This window comes from Phasianus colchicus, chromosome 3, assembly GCF_987193195.1.
Source record: "Phasianus colchicus chromosome 3, bPhaCol1.hap1.1, whole genome shotgun sequence".
Taxonomy (NCBI): Eukaryota; Metazoa; Chordata; class Aves; order Galliformes; family Phasianidae; genus Phasianus; species Phasianus colchicus.
In genome coordinates, this window is record NC_143438.1 from 92,098,592 (window position 1) to 92,114,274 (window position 15,683).

The following is a 15,683-nucleotide window of genomic DNA, read 5'->3' on the forward strand; positions in this document are numbered from 1 at the left end:
ATAAATGCATGGATATTTGAATAGGAAGATGGAGTGTATTTTGCTATTTTTCCATTAATGAGACTATCTGAAACAAAACAATGTGAAACAACATGGAGAAATTGTGTCTTTGTTCATAATGATCCATTCCTCTGAACGACCTCTTTTCTCCCTTTTCAAGGGAAATCTCCTTAAATATAATCACCTTCCTGATAAAACAATTGCATTTGTCCAGAGTTCTCTATCTTCCAACTAAAAATTCCATCTAATTGGGAAGACTATGTTGATATTACTGATATTACCTACTTTTCATACCTTTCCCTAAGTGGTGTAATGAGCCCTAACAGTGGTTTGAAATTCTATGTTAAATGGTTTACACCTCTCTGTACTGCTATTACCCATAGAGCTCTACTTCTCTAGCTATTTTGTTCCATAGAAGTTTTGGCCTCTTACACAAGTGCCTTGAAGTGCCAGGGAACTCCTCCATCCACACTTCACAGCCCACTATTGCATTCCCTTGCAACCCTCCCAGAGCCCATCTATTTTTCCATGCAGAGCTGGAGTAGACTTTCACCAGGGAACTCATGGAACTCAGTAATGCATCTTCCATCCTCTCCTCCAAAATCAATCACCAACAGAACTGGTGACTTTTACGAAAGTGTGGATTTCTAGATTATTTTTTTTTATGAAATACAAATACCACACTGTCCTACACCCATAGCAGATAATTAGTGGTTCACCTTAGTTCTCCATTTGCTTTTCAGTTATTCACACCAAAATGTTTTCTTTGGGTTTGGAAAAAAATTAGATGCTTTCAATAAGAGGATCTTTATGTCAGGTATGCAAGGCAGGAAATTATTCTTTCCCTTCCCCAGTAACTCTGCCTAGTGGCAACTCTTTGCTTATACCTTTAAATGAGTTTACAATGACTCCTAGGGGAAGTACATGGTTGTACCATGGCTGCATCTCTCTTTAACAAATTTTTTCACCCATTAAATGATGTTTCTTATACACTTGCAGCCTTCATTTCTGGAAGGATAACTGGATGCATTCTGAAAGTTGAATGCATGAGACAACAGTTTTGCTACAGAATCCTCTTTTAACCTCAGTTAATTCCAAAGCAAACCAGGAAATCTCTGCTTAAAACTGAAGACTATCTTAAAACATCTGTATGTCCTTGTCCACTTCAACGATGCCAGAGCCTTTGCTCTGTCAGCAGAGGATGCTAATAGGTCATTAAGCAATTTAGCATCCAGCAGCAGTCTAATATTCCTAATGAGAATTTCAAAGACCGTATGGTGGCTTTTATTTCAGACCCTTTGCAGAGAGGTTCCTTTATTTTGCTCTATCACTGCAAATTTACATTCACTATTGTTTTTGCCTCACATAGATTTATTTTTTTTTTAAAGACCGTAAAGCAACCATCACACTCAACCATAAACAGACTCACTGGAGGGTAAGAGAGAAAGGACCAAGCCTGTATTCTGATATTTAGGTTAACATTTTATGACCTTGCCCTGGCTGGCAAGTCAGGATAATGCTTCCTATTCTGTTTACATCTCTTATGAGATTCAGTAACACTGTCCTTTTTATAGCCCCCATGCACTTAACCAGCCCTGTCTTGTGAAGAGGACAATCCTGTATGTTGGTGAGGTGATGGATGCAACACTTGGTTGTAGGTATCCTTTGGGAGCTAGTAGGGAATCTATAGCCTCAGATTGATTGCATAGCTCTTGCAAGCTTTTCAGTGCCCTAATTAGTGAAGAAAGACATTAGCACATAGCAGGTAGGGCAAATTGTTCTGATCACCAGATAGGATCTACAGACCATAGTATAGGGACCTTGAGGAATACACAATAATAAACAGCATACATTATAATAGTAAACACAGCAAACTCTGGTAATTATCCCCAGTTGAGGTTAACAGAGAGTGACTGCTAAACTGAGATTATAAACAATGTCTTGTCATTGTGGAGAGAAGTTGGCAAACAAATAATGCAGTCCTGTGACTCATAATAGCCCCCAGACATCATGGCACATTGAAAACACATCACCATCAGAAATTTAAGGACTAAACAACTTGCATATGCTATGATTTAGATTTCCCAGGTATGCATGTACAATTAATGAAAAAATATTTTTCCCCAGCAGGATCTCTAACTTGCTCAGTAAATGGGTAATTATTGCACTATGCACATACTACATTTATATATATTTTACTTATAGATAGTCTTAGTACACCCATCAAAGCCATGCTCACATGAGACCAGAAAAAACTTCAAACCTTTCACTTAACACCAAGGTCCTAATATTTCTACGGAAGTTTCAAGACAATAGAACCATTTAAAGAGTATCTTCCATTCCAGACATCAGTGTGGTTATGGGTTCATTTTAAGGCAAGGAAGTAGAGACAGAACCCACAGCTGACAGCCTGGCTGATCTCAGGAAAGTTCACATTCCCCAAATGGTAAATAATAATAATAATAATAATAATAAAAGCACAATGTAGTTTCTTGAATCAAGGTTAATCCACATGGTAAACCATTTCCAAATCTGCAACAGGATAATTTCTCCCAAGGGCAAGATCCTTTTATTTTAGGACATAATTTTTCAAGGAGCTTTGCTTATTCATAACATTTCCCATGCCTCCAACTAATCTTCAGTTGATTTCACTCATCTTTTTCAAGCCCTTTCTCCCCTCAGCTGCTGGAGATCTTTCTTTTACATTGTCTACATTAATGTTACTGCTTATTTTCCTTGACTTTTCTGGGCTCTGCACGGGAAGCAGCCTTACAGGCATTTGACCTCTCAGTTCCCATAGCTGAGTGCAACTTGCACCCACAGCTGCAGGACCAACACCATTTTTAAATTTTTTTTTTCCATAGACTTAAAGGTTTTTTTTTTTTTTTTGCCAAATTCTCATAAAGATGGCAAAAAAAAAAAAAAAAAGCATGTCTCCTTTATCCATTCCTTTTCTGTTAAATTGTAAAGCTCTGTCCACATATATGCTGCACAAGGATATAACAAAACCTTCTAAAATATGTTTGTCCCAGGGAAACATATTTCCCAAAACTCCAATTTGGAAAACACTGACTACCTTTAACTATTAATTAAAATTCTAAATATAAGAGATATAGAAAACCCGAACCACAAAATTTCAGGCCAAATTTTGGATCAGTTTAAAGCAATGAGAAAGAATAATTTTCTGTTAGAAAACGTTCAACAAAAAAAGTATAAGCAGTCTTATCTGATTTTATTTTAATTATATTAGTTTATCCTTAACCCTGAATGGTGTGCTGTTGCATTGCTCTGGTATGACAGCTCTGTCCCAATCTGTTTTAAGACCATTTCCCATAACACAAGGAACTTGTTGATTAAATTTGAGCTAATCTATTTTCCTTGTAAACATTTGCCCAAGATGAAAAGAATATAGCGTGGGACAAAAAAAACCCCACCATCAAAAACAGAAGCAGCCCAAATCCTGCAGTAAGAAGTAATGGCTCTCTACAAGTCATTTTGCTAAGCTCTCAGGGCTTTTTAGTAACACTTTATTAGTAAAGATATATTTTAGTCTCGACAAAAGCTCTTTAAGCACACATGTGAAATAGTGAGGAGTGAAAAGCAGAGAAGGAACGAGCAAGGCTATTTAGGGACACAGCTGAGGAGTGCTTTATATTGACAGGAGAGGTGGATGTGACTGAGCCTGGAAGAAATCTTTCCATCACCACTTCATAAAAGAAGCTGTAGGTCATGTTCTACAGCCTAGAAGGTATTTCTTTCTTGGGGGTGAAATGTTAAGAGACATTCTAATTATGTCACAACAGACAGTTAAATCATTAACAACTATTAAAGCCCAATACTGCTCTAGGCCCAGAAAAAACAAGATTCGTTTTGGAAATTCCTAAAGGAGGAAAAAAAAAGTGTCCTTGCTAGAGAATCAAATGCTGGCAAAAGCAAAGCATAAATAAGAGGACAGTGGTCCAAAACTGCTTTTCCTGTATGATTCTCTGCCATCTGTGGATTGCTTCCACCTTACACTGCAACTCAGGGAGGCAAAGAATTCCCAACTGGCCTTAGTAAAGAAGACAAATATAAGAAGGACATAAAGAGTGTCCAAAGGAGGGATATAATGATCACAGAATCACAGAATTGTAGGGGCTGGAAGGAACCTCTAGAGATCACCTAGTCCAACCAACCTGCCAAAGCAGGTTCCCTACACCAGGTTGCACAAGTAGGTGTCCTGGCAGGTCTGAAATGTCTCCAGAGGAGACTCCATAACCTCTCTGGGCAGCTTGTTCCAGTGCTCTGTCACCCTTACTGTGAAGAAGTTCTTAAACACATTTGTACTATGCTTCAGTTTGTGGACATTTCCTTTTGTCCTGTCATCACGCACCTCTGAGAAGAGTCTGGCCTCATCCCTTTGCCTCCTGCACTTTAGATATTTATAGACATGATGGGGAAGGGTCTGGAGAGCAAGGTGTATGGGGAGGGGCTGAGGTCCCTTGCTAGGTTCAGCCCAAAGCAGAGCAGGCTGAGAGGAGGCTGCTCCTACAGCTCCATGGCTGTGGCACTTTCTAGGTCATCTGCAGGACAAAAGCCCTGGGCAGGTTACCATCATTAGCCAAACTAATCTTGCAAATATCACACCTCCTTATTATGTCCCTCCCTGTTCAATGGCTTTAGATGAGAACAGGGATGAGGACAGCAGAGAAAGAGCATTGCTCAAGATTGCTCAGCATTGCTCTATAACTCCCTCTATAATGAAAGGAGGTTGTAGTGAGGTGGCTGTTGGCCTCTTCTCTTGAATAGCTAGTGGTAGGATGAGAAGAAATGGCCTCAAGTTGTGCCAGGGGAGATTCAGGCTGGACGTTAGGAAATACTACTTCTCTGAAAGAGTGGTCATGCACTGGAATGGGCTGCCCAGGGAGGTGGTGGAGTCATTGATCCTGGAGGTGTTCAAGCAACATTTAAATGTTGTGTCGAGGCACGTGGTTTAGTGAGAACTATTGGTGATACAAGACAGTTGGACTGGATGATCTTGATCTTTTCCAACCTTGGTGATTCTGTGATTCTATAATTCTAAGACAGTTAACCCAACAGCATGCCTCCCTCCCTCTGGCAATGTAAAATAGTAGAAGTATTGACGCTTTTCAGCTAGGTTGCAGGGGCAAGAATCTGGTTTGTGGGAAAGTTCTACCTTTCAGTCTTCATTCCTACGGTCATTATGGTAAGTGAGCAAAAAGCCATCCTGTAGTCAGTGTAAAAGGACTCAGTAAGGCTATCCTGAGGAATGCTTTTTAAATAATGCACAAATAATGAAGCATCTTCCGACAGAACAAAGATGACAAAAACTTCTGGAAGTACAATTCCACGAATCATGCAATGAAATATGTCTGTTACAGAGATCCTGCAAACTCATCTTGGCGAGAGGGATTAAAAACCAACCAACCAAACAAAACCAAACACCAAAAAAAAAAAAACTAAAAAAAATAAAACAAAAAAGATCTGCATAATAACAGTCTTCAGTTGTTTGGTAGGGTCTTTTTAATGGTCTCTGTCAGGCAATGAAAATTCACCTTGATTAATTTTCAAGTACTATTTCTTTTCAGATTAACGAATCTGTTTGACATAAAATGGGACACTTCTCATGCAAATCTCTGCATAGAGAGTTTTGTGACATTAAAGAGGTTCATACAATTTCTTTCACCCTGCCCTCAGAGGTCATTTGGTATTGCACTAAAGCATTTGTCTGTGCCCTTAATATACATTTTGAAAGCTAATTTGTGGTCTGCTGGATTGGGAGCCCAGGTCCTTAATAACATTTGGACACATTTATACAGAGATGATATTATAAATCTGAAACTACTGTCACTCCAATATACACCATCAGGAACTCTGCTGAATGCTGTGGACCTCTCATGGGAGAGTAAAAGGAAATACTGGAGTAATGCAGCAGAAAATCAGATCAGAGATGTATGTTTACCTCGAAGTATAGTGCAAACAGAGAGAGGGAAAAATTCCTCATACACTCTCACTATTGTCTTCATTATTATTTTTGTTTTTATATTCTATTTACATTGACAAAATCCCTCAGCTAAGTAATACACAATCATCTCTGATAAGATAGTAAACAATGTGTTATTGCAACAGAAGTGAGGAGTATGACCTTTAATGTGTGTAAAAATTAAAATGCACTGACCAGATTTGGTGACCTTTATGGTAAAGCTTCCTTACAGAGTAACAATGAAGTTGCTATTAAATATCACTGCTTCTGCAGACAGGCAAGAAAAGGCCATATTATTATTATGCACTTTTGGTGTATTTAAATGAGTACAAAGCAGTCAAGTTGCATATGAATAAAACCTACAAGATTTGATAGCAACAGAAGAAGGCGAGCCCATGCCAGCAAGGGAATATCACTTTGCTTTGTCACATTGGTCTTGTACCTTGACTGCCACATCATTTGGATCAATTTCAAACTTTTCCTTGTGACTCAGTGTCTACATATTTGAAATTTGGCACTAATTCTGCATAGCCTTCCCATTCCAAGTTTCTTTGTGATTCACTTCTTACTCATTTACCTTTATTTCACTTGCCATCTATAGGCATGATTCCTCCACGTCTCCTATGGCAAGATTGTGTTTTCTGCCACTTTGCTATTTAGCCAGTGATAACCATTCAGGATGACATTTTCCATGCCTGAAATCAATCTCAGGCTGATATATACATTTCATTTAAATGCAGCCAATTCAAAGATGAAAACTACAGAAAAATGTCAAAGTATCCCACGCCGACAAAGATAAAACAAACATTTTCTTTACTGTCTCCATGCTTCAGAGCAAGAGGGGGAGTAGAAGGAAGAACATTGAAAATGGAGTTTGTCCAATCAGTGAGGGTACACTTTTTGTTGTTCCTAAGAAATCTGGCTCTGCTTGGGAAAGGTAAGGCTTCTCAGAGATCCTAGTTCATGTGCATTCATAACTAGTTGAAAATCTGAGGCAATTTTCACCATCTGCCATACTCCCCTGTGAGGATAAGAGCACCATTTTCTGTGCTGATCTGCCTAAAAGCAGAAAGGGGCTGGTGGTGAGACCGTATGCACTGATTTAAGTGCTGCATTTTCCAACTTCTAAATGCTTGAACTATCAATCTTCATATTCCCTTAATATACCTGGGTGTTTTTTTTTTTGTTGTTTGTTTGTTTTTTTTTAATGGTTGAAACATCATTTATAATAACACATGATAATGGTTTATATTTCCAGCATGTCTTTCAAGGCAGCAGGCCTCCAATGTGATTTACAAATTCACTGTAAAGAGGATTAATTTTTTTTTTTTCCCCCAGTACTGGAATGAAGCCATCTACCTTTGGCAGTTGTTTTAATCCTATGTAGCAAATCTATCCAACAGTTGAAGGCAGGTAATGACTATCATGTGCAGTCGAACCAGATAGCCCTCATTTATCTCCAAAACAAAACATTCTCTTTAAGTTTTGCAAAAAAATCCCTGAGATTCGTAGCAGCTTCACACAGGCAGACAGAGAGAAAACTTCCCCAACAATTCAAACCTAGAAAGGACTGGTTGGCAGGGTTGGGAATGGCAATGTTTGGGTCACAGTGCTGCTGGTCTCTATATGTGGAGTTCTGTAGCTCAACCTGTTTCCACTCTAGCCTGCAAGTCATCAGGGTGTCTGTGAGTGGGTTATGACAGCCAGTGCCAAACTGTGGAACCAAATGAGGAAAGATTCAGCTTATTCTCCAATGTAACGATGCAAGGTCCCCCAGGTTCTCTCCATATGTCAATAACAACTAGATCAAACTTTGCACTGACTTGTAAGCACCAGAGCTAAACAAAGTATACAATCTGCTCCACATTCATTGATATTAATGGAAGAATTTCAGCTCATCCTTATGAGGTTCTACTTCAAGAAAATTAGTAATTTCTTGTATATAGCTATTGAAAACATTTTATTTGAGAAGTCTAATAAAAATAAAACGCAGTGTAAAGGGTTGAGCAACAGCCAGAAATGATCTTCAGACTAACCTCAAACAAATTCAAGTGTCAGACAAAATAAACAAAGGCACTTTTGGGGGCAGGGGAAAAATAGCAGAACGCATAATTCTTGTGAGTGTTTTTTCATGTTGGGACTGAAATAAATGATTTTCTGATTTCAAAGCACAGTGTTCCTGAGCTTAGACTTGACTTCAAGTCTCAGCTGTAATTAAGACAAATTACACTCAGTGTAAGTGTTTCGGCTTTACAGAAAAACCTGGTCTGGTTCTGTACATACAAACAGCAGTCAGTACACTACTGTGAGTGATCTATGAAAAAAAACTCCCCCCAGTGCTAAGAAACGTAAGTAAAACCAATTTGTGGAGCTTCCAGGAAGCACAGTGCCATTAGCTCCTCAGAAAGCCAGTGTTAGGAGCTGATGAATCTCCCAAGTCACAGAACTATATTAGGCAGCATGCTATATTTGTATTTTCACTGGGCAAATTGAAATGATGGAAAAACAAACAAAACGAAAAGCAGAGAAGACTTGTTACTTGCTAATTTCTATCTGTTCTCTCCTTACTGTATTGGTTTATCTAAGACAGGACATTGCATCTTACAGACTTTGCTCTCCACTATCTCTGGACCATCATTAGCATCACTCCTATCCTACTCCTATCTCTCTTACCATCATTAGCATGTCAAGAGGCGTGGACAAACTATCATACATTAATGTAGAGTTTTGCAGAACACAGCTGACATCTGCTGCATTGAACTTTAAATATATATCTAAACGTGGCAACTAGATTGGTTTTAGTACTAAAGTTGGAAAAAAAAATATGTTTCAATAACAAGATTAAGAGAATTATCCTTAAAAAAACTTGAGGAGAATCACCAGGTTTGGCAAACAAGACTATTAAAGCATAAGACTGATATTTCTTGCCTATGCTACCTGTGCAACCTGCTGTAGGGGGCCTGCTTTGCAGGGGGGTTGGACTCGATGATCTCTGGAGATCCCTTCCAGCCCCTACAATTCTGTGATTGTCCCTGCAGGAATGCAATTTTTCACCTGTTTGCAAGCATTAACCATGTCACTGCTGCTCCTCTGCAGTATTGAGGCTAGATACAGCAAAGTGCTAAGTAATGATGAGTAAATTAAATTGAGGTCAGGCATGAAAATCTTACTTGGAGAAAGTGATAAACGGTGTGCTATAAATTCAGGGAATGCACACTTCCACATTTTGCCTAATATGGCATACATATATATTTATATATGTACACACATGCAGACTAAAAGCTATTTTACAACCTCTTAACCCCCTAAGTACCAATATATGGGTCTTCACTAATTTAAAATAGATCCTTGCAAGACCAGCGGAAAGTCTTAAAAATTTGCCAAAAGAACATCACTAAAGGATGGAAGGATATTTCTACTTCCCACTAATTTCTGACATAAGAGGAGAGCATCACACCAGTGAAGCTAAGAATAATAGTGCTTCCATATTAATGTATTGGGTAGGACAGAACTAAACGTGAAGCTGAATGATGACAGAATGGCTTGAGTTGGAAGGGACCTTAAGATCATCTCGTTCAAACCCCCCTGCTATGGACAGGATTGCCACCCACCAGATAAGGCTGCCCAGAATCCTATCCAACCTGGCCTTGAACACCTCCAAGGATGGGGCATCCACAACGTCTCTGTGCAAGGTGTGCCAGCACCTCACTACCCTCTGAGTAAAAAATTTCTTCAAAACATCTAAACTAAATCTCCCCTCTTTTAATTGATATTCCTTAGAATTGCTTAGGTAGTCAAAATTCAAGATTTAAACTGTTGTTTAAACCTAAACAATCTCTTCAGGGTCTAAATCGCATTTTTTTACCTCGTTTTTTTTTTTTTTCTTCTGTCATTTTCACACTAGTCCATGAACTTTCATTTTGTTTCTGCATTAAATGCACAAATGCAACAACACAGCTTGAGTTGATGCCAAACTTCTGTCTCTAAATGTAATCAGAAAGTCCAGAAAAATGTTGTGTGGAAATGATTCTCCTGCGGTTTCCTAATCTCCATCCTAATAGATGGAGATGCAGGCGAAGTCAAAGTTCAGGACTCGTGAGACAGGATTCAAATAAGACGACAAAAAAAAAAAACAAAACAAATCTTAAATAGCAGACAATGCAGAAAACTGTACTCTCTCTGCCTCCTTCTCTCTTTAAATTGCTAGGTGATCTTTCATAAGACATTTAATGTCCTAGCTCCTTTTGCAAGTTTAAAGGTATTATTTCATTAAATGCATAGAGCACATTCAGGGACACGTGTAATAATGGCTCTCATTCTCTGCTAGTATCAATCCACAATCACTGATTTTTTATATCCAGTCTGTTTCCAGATGGAGTTTTTTCTGTTTTTTTTTCTACAGATAAACAAGTTTAGCTATGTCTATGATTAGAAGCCTTATCATTTTTTCTGGATGACAGTACTTCTTTTTAATTACAGTCACATAATTAAGCTGTGAGTATGGTAGTGGAGTCTCCTTCATTCACCTCCAAAAAAACAGTTTAGAGATCTCTGCAGAATCACCCTTAAGCTGATGTTCTACTACTACTGTTTCAACTCCATGGAAGGGTAGATAATGGCAGGACAAGGGGAAGGTGTTTTAAGTTGAAGGAAGGAAGATTTAGGTTGGATGTCAAGGGGAAGTTCCTTACTATGAGAGTGGAAAGGTGCTGGAACAGGTTGCCCAGATGGGGCTGTGGATGCCCCATCTCTGGAGGTGTTCAAGGCCAGGTTGGATGGGGTCTGGGCAGCCTGTCTATTATTAAATGTTGGTGGATGTTGGTGGCCCTGCATGTGGTGGGATGGTTGGAGCTTGATGTTCCTTGAGGTCCCTTCCAACCCAAGCCACTCTATGATTCTACAACTCTAAACTGAATTCTACTCAGAACTAAGCTAGCAAACTAAGTTAAACAGTGTCTGATATGAAGGCTGAAAATGATTACAGAACCATAGCTTCTATTCTTTCTGCCAAGAAATTAGTATTGAGGAGCACGCTGCAAAATTTACTGCCACTAAAACTGTGTGTTTCCCACATTTACATCAATATCCTTGTGTACTTACAATTTGCAAGGGATCCTGAATAAAAGAGATCAGTATGTTACAAGTATCTGATTAATAGCTTTGCTTCATAAATCACCTTGGAGGCAGGTCCTGCTGACCAAACCCCAGGTCTAGGCATGACCCAATCGATGCTCCAATGCAGAGGTCTGGTTGTGCAAAGTATGTGGTAGCAGTTTAGCTGTGATGGACAACACAATGGAGCTGTGTGAACAGCATGAAGTGAGGTCCCAATGGTCATTTCTACAAACCACATCCACTACTAGCAGCAACAAGAGGACAATCTGCAAAATTAAGAATTAAATGAAAACAGGAGTCTTTACGGGCAAAAGAGAAAATAGCTTTTGTCTCTCAGTTGTATCTCACTGCAAAATTGGAAGGGAGCAGAAAGCAACAAAACTTATTAAATACATATATCTTTGTGTAGTCGCATACGATTTCTGTCATGGTGCAGATTAGGAGCTGATTTGCAAGATTTGCAGTAGAAAGCACGTTTATTCAAGCCATTTATGCTGTGTAAAGGCAAAAATACCTGCAACACTTCATCTGTTGAGCAAGACAACAGAGAGATGTGATTCTCTAGCATGGTAGAAACAGGGAGAGAACACGTCACACAAACATAACTAATTTTTAGCCATGACAAAGAAACTTCATTTATATATTATGTTGTAAGCAAGAAGGGTCATCAACTTTTTACATGAGCAGATAGTGGATAGGACAAGGGGGAATGGTTTTAAACTAAAACAGGGGCAATTTCGATTAGATGCCAGGGAAAAATATCTTCACCATCAGAGTAGAATAGGTTGTCCAGAGAAGCTGTGGATGCCCCATCCTTGGAAATGGATCAGTGTTTCAAGGCCTGGGCAACCTGATCTAGTGCCTGATTTAGTGGCTAGCAGCCCTGCCTATGGAAGGGAGAGTGAGAACTAGATGATCTTCAAAATCCCTTCCAAACCAAGCCATTCTATGACTATATGATTCTCTCATCTTCAGACAAAAATTAATAAACTATTGTACTATGTTAAGTTCGAAACTTTTTTTTTTTTTAGTTCAGTTTGTTGTGACATATCATTGTCAATATTACGCCAGGCAGATGTACCAGGCTGCTGAGGAGATGAGGATATTAATCAGTTTTCAGGGAAAGGCTTATCTGTAAATCCTCAGAAACCATAATCCTGAAAACTGAACGACTGGTCTGAAGCTCTGAGAAAGTTTTCAAAGTAGTTCTGAGAACTTCCACCTCAGCTGAAACCTCCACGGGAGATTATGTGCTGGTGGTATTTGGAGAACAATTCAAAGGCAGAAATCTCCAGAGAAGTCCCCACTTACGGAATTTTTTGAGGTTGGCACTTATGAAACCAGATATTTTTGAACACGCTGGATATATGAAGGGAATCTCTGAAACTGTTAAGAGCCCCAGCTTTTTGCTTTTTTTTTTTCCACACTGTTGATCAAAGCTTTTAACTTTCTGCTCCTTTCCTCTCTGGTATCTATGACAAGAGCTTAAATAGTTGAGTTCCCCATGGAAATCAAAAATATATATTTATATAGCTATGTGGTATGGCTGCCTGTGTACTTTCCCCTTTCTGCATGTCAAACCCTGAACGCTTAACATATTAAATCATTGAGTTCAACTTTCTAATGCTAGCTCCTTTAAGTCATTAGAGCTCCTTTTTTTTCACTCTAATCCTCTTATTTAGTGATCAGTCTGAGTCTGCCTGTATTTTTTTAAGAATATTTTTAAGTTTCTGGCACAGATGAAGGAAAGTTTTCTCTTGATCTACTTCACAGACTCCAACATATTAGTTAGTGGCTCAGTGTAATCCTTAGGCCTACAATTGTTTTGTAGCAGTTCTCTGTTTCTCGTGTTGCTCTTTATGAATGGAAGGACAGTGTTTCTCTTAATTGCGTTATGGTTGTCGAAAGCTGACCAGGAGAGAACTAAATGAATTTAAATGGATATTGCAAAGACTGTAACAGCCACTGTAACATGCTGCAACTGAAAGAACCACCAGCAGACCCTTTTCTTTAATGAGTCATTCCGAAAATTGCTCACAGTGCATTTCTTCTTCTTACTCTAATTATCTGCCATTAAAGTCTGCCTTTACACAAGCAAAGTTGTGAGAGAACAAACTAATCTCAAGACACCAGGCAGATACTACACCACCAACAACAAAACTTCCAGTCACCTCTGACTCAACTTTCTATTTTGGAAGATAAATAAATTCATCTCTCATTATCAGACTTCCTGTTGTTTGCTACACGTACTTTAAAAGGCAGAAAAATCATTTATAATAGCAACATCATGTTTCAGAGTTTGAACGCATCAAAGAGAAGCCCTCACCACCCCCCTTACTTCTCAGCTACAGGGCACAGGAAAATTCACTAAAGCAATGGGCAGTAACACATTCTTAACAGAAGTTTAACTGCTCTGCTATTCCCTCCGTGATCTTTCAAACCTCATTTAAAGACAGAACTTCATTTATCCACTTTAGCAAAAAGCTGTAGACAGCAATCTGCTTCCTCTTTCTGTTTCTTTCAATAGAAGAAGCAAAAAAAACAAGAAAACACACACACACAAAAAAAAAAAAAAAAAAAAAAACAAAAAAAAACCAAGAAAAAAACAAGAAAAGAAGTCAGCATAAGAGCAGTCCCACATCAGCTATTCTCTGCAGTAAATTAATTAAACAATTATATTAGCCAAGCCTTCACTTCTGATGTGGCACAGCTGACATTAATTGAGCCACAATCAAGATAGTAATTCAGGTTAATTGGATTTCCACTGTCAGCAGCTATCAGCTTGTTTCAATATGCTGCTGTCATTTAAGAATAATTAATCATGGATGACTTTATTGGATGGCATGTGCTGACAGCTGATGGTGTGGTGACGCTTGAAAAAGTTGGTGATTGCTGTAGGCCTACTGTGCAGCAAGGCTGGTTCCTTTCCCAGGGATTATTCTACCCTCACTGCATCTTAAGACCCAAAATTTGCTACCATGAAGTGTTGACAGTGATATTCACTGACTCTTGCATGTGTGCAGAGAGGAAAAAAAGTGGGTTGCAGAATGAAGCAGCCATTCCTATTGAAATAATGCTACAAAAGGTCGGAGGGAGATGCATGTTCTACTGTAGCCTTCGGGCACACAATTATTGTTTGGTTATTGCTCCAGTGGCAAAAGATTTGATAACACAACAGTTCATATATTGCAAGAGCTGAAATGCCAAGCTTGATCCAGTGTTATTTGCTTTTCTTCATTCATAATAGGCCATTACTTTGGTTAACATCTGATAATATAATTTATTCAGTCTGTTGCCAGAATATCTGCAAAAATGTCAAGGAACTTATGAAGCCAAGTTTTATGTATTAATAACTTGGAAAAAAAAAAAAAAAAGATAAAACTGTTGTGGGAAAGTGGAGAAAAAAAAAAAATTGAAGTGTAAGATGAAAATAATTTTGAGTGTTCCATAAGGAGTAGCAGGAATACATTATGCTTCTGAAAAAAAAAAAAAAAAAGCAATTTAAATTTGAGTAAAGAAAAAGCCTTAACATCAAGATCTATTAGACTGTATAATTATTTCCCAAGGGGGAAAATATACATAGATATTTAAAATTAAAGTACAATTTTAGGATATTCTTTACAGAGTTCTAAAAATTTATATCAGAAATGGCAACACTAATTTGATAGCAAGACGGAGAAAAATTTTTTTAAGGAGTGTGCTGATTGCTTAACTGCCAGCTCTAGAAGGACAGAGTGATCAGAAGCAAACTTCCAAGGGAAAATTGAACTCCATGGGTGATGATTTTGGTCCCTGTTTTTCAGCAAAATGCTGAACAGAAGACGGGAATTTTCACTACTCAAACAGTGGAACACAAATTCACAATCTGAAGACATATGTTTTTTTTTTTCTGTAAGATAGAAACCTGAATAGACACAAGCATCCTTTATCGTAAGTGGATGAGAAGAAAAGCACTGTAGATACAAATGAGCAACACATGTTAAGCTCCTGATCTTCAACTGTTTATCTTCTTATAGCCAAGACCTGGTTACCTCCTTAGTCTTATTTACTTGTGATGTTCTCACTTTTCAAACACCCTTCTTGGTTTAGATGCAGAACAGCATGGTCTATTAGAAAGTAGAGGAATCCTTGCTGGAATCCAACCTAATCTGAGCCATAGACAAAAAGAACTAAACAAATAGTTTTATTATGTTCAGTGTCTTTGATTCAGATTGAGTCCAGGCATGTAGCAGGGGGTTGTTATTTAAAAAGAAACTGAGAACGTCAGTAAATTGTTTTTGTTGTTGTTTTTTATTTGATCCATGATCCTGCTAAATTTTGTAATGTTTCTTTATTAAATTCAGGGCATAGCTGAGTTCTACAACCAGGGAGTCCTATAATAAATAGGCAAAACACTGTTCTACAAATGTACATTAAAAACATCCTGTGCTTTTCTGATCTTCTCTGTGATTATTTCTGACAGATAAAAATTGGATCTGAATCTGCGTGTTTTTAAAATCTTTTTTTTTTTCCCCTTCAAACCAGATCCTCTTAAAGTAGGATTGATGTGCTCTGTCATTAGCTCTGTAATTTACAAGAAAATAGG

The 15,683-nt window shown here is 38.3% G+C and overlaps 1 protein-coding gene across 1 annotated transcript in view; it reads right to left on the reverse strand.

The window, feature by feature from the left end:
* TSNARE1 (t-SNARE domain containing 1) overlaps window positions 1-15,683 on the reverse strand; it is a 469,759-nt gene that overhangs the window by 60,342 nt on the left and 393,734 nt on the right. The gene's annotated exons all lie outside the window — the stretch shown is intronic.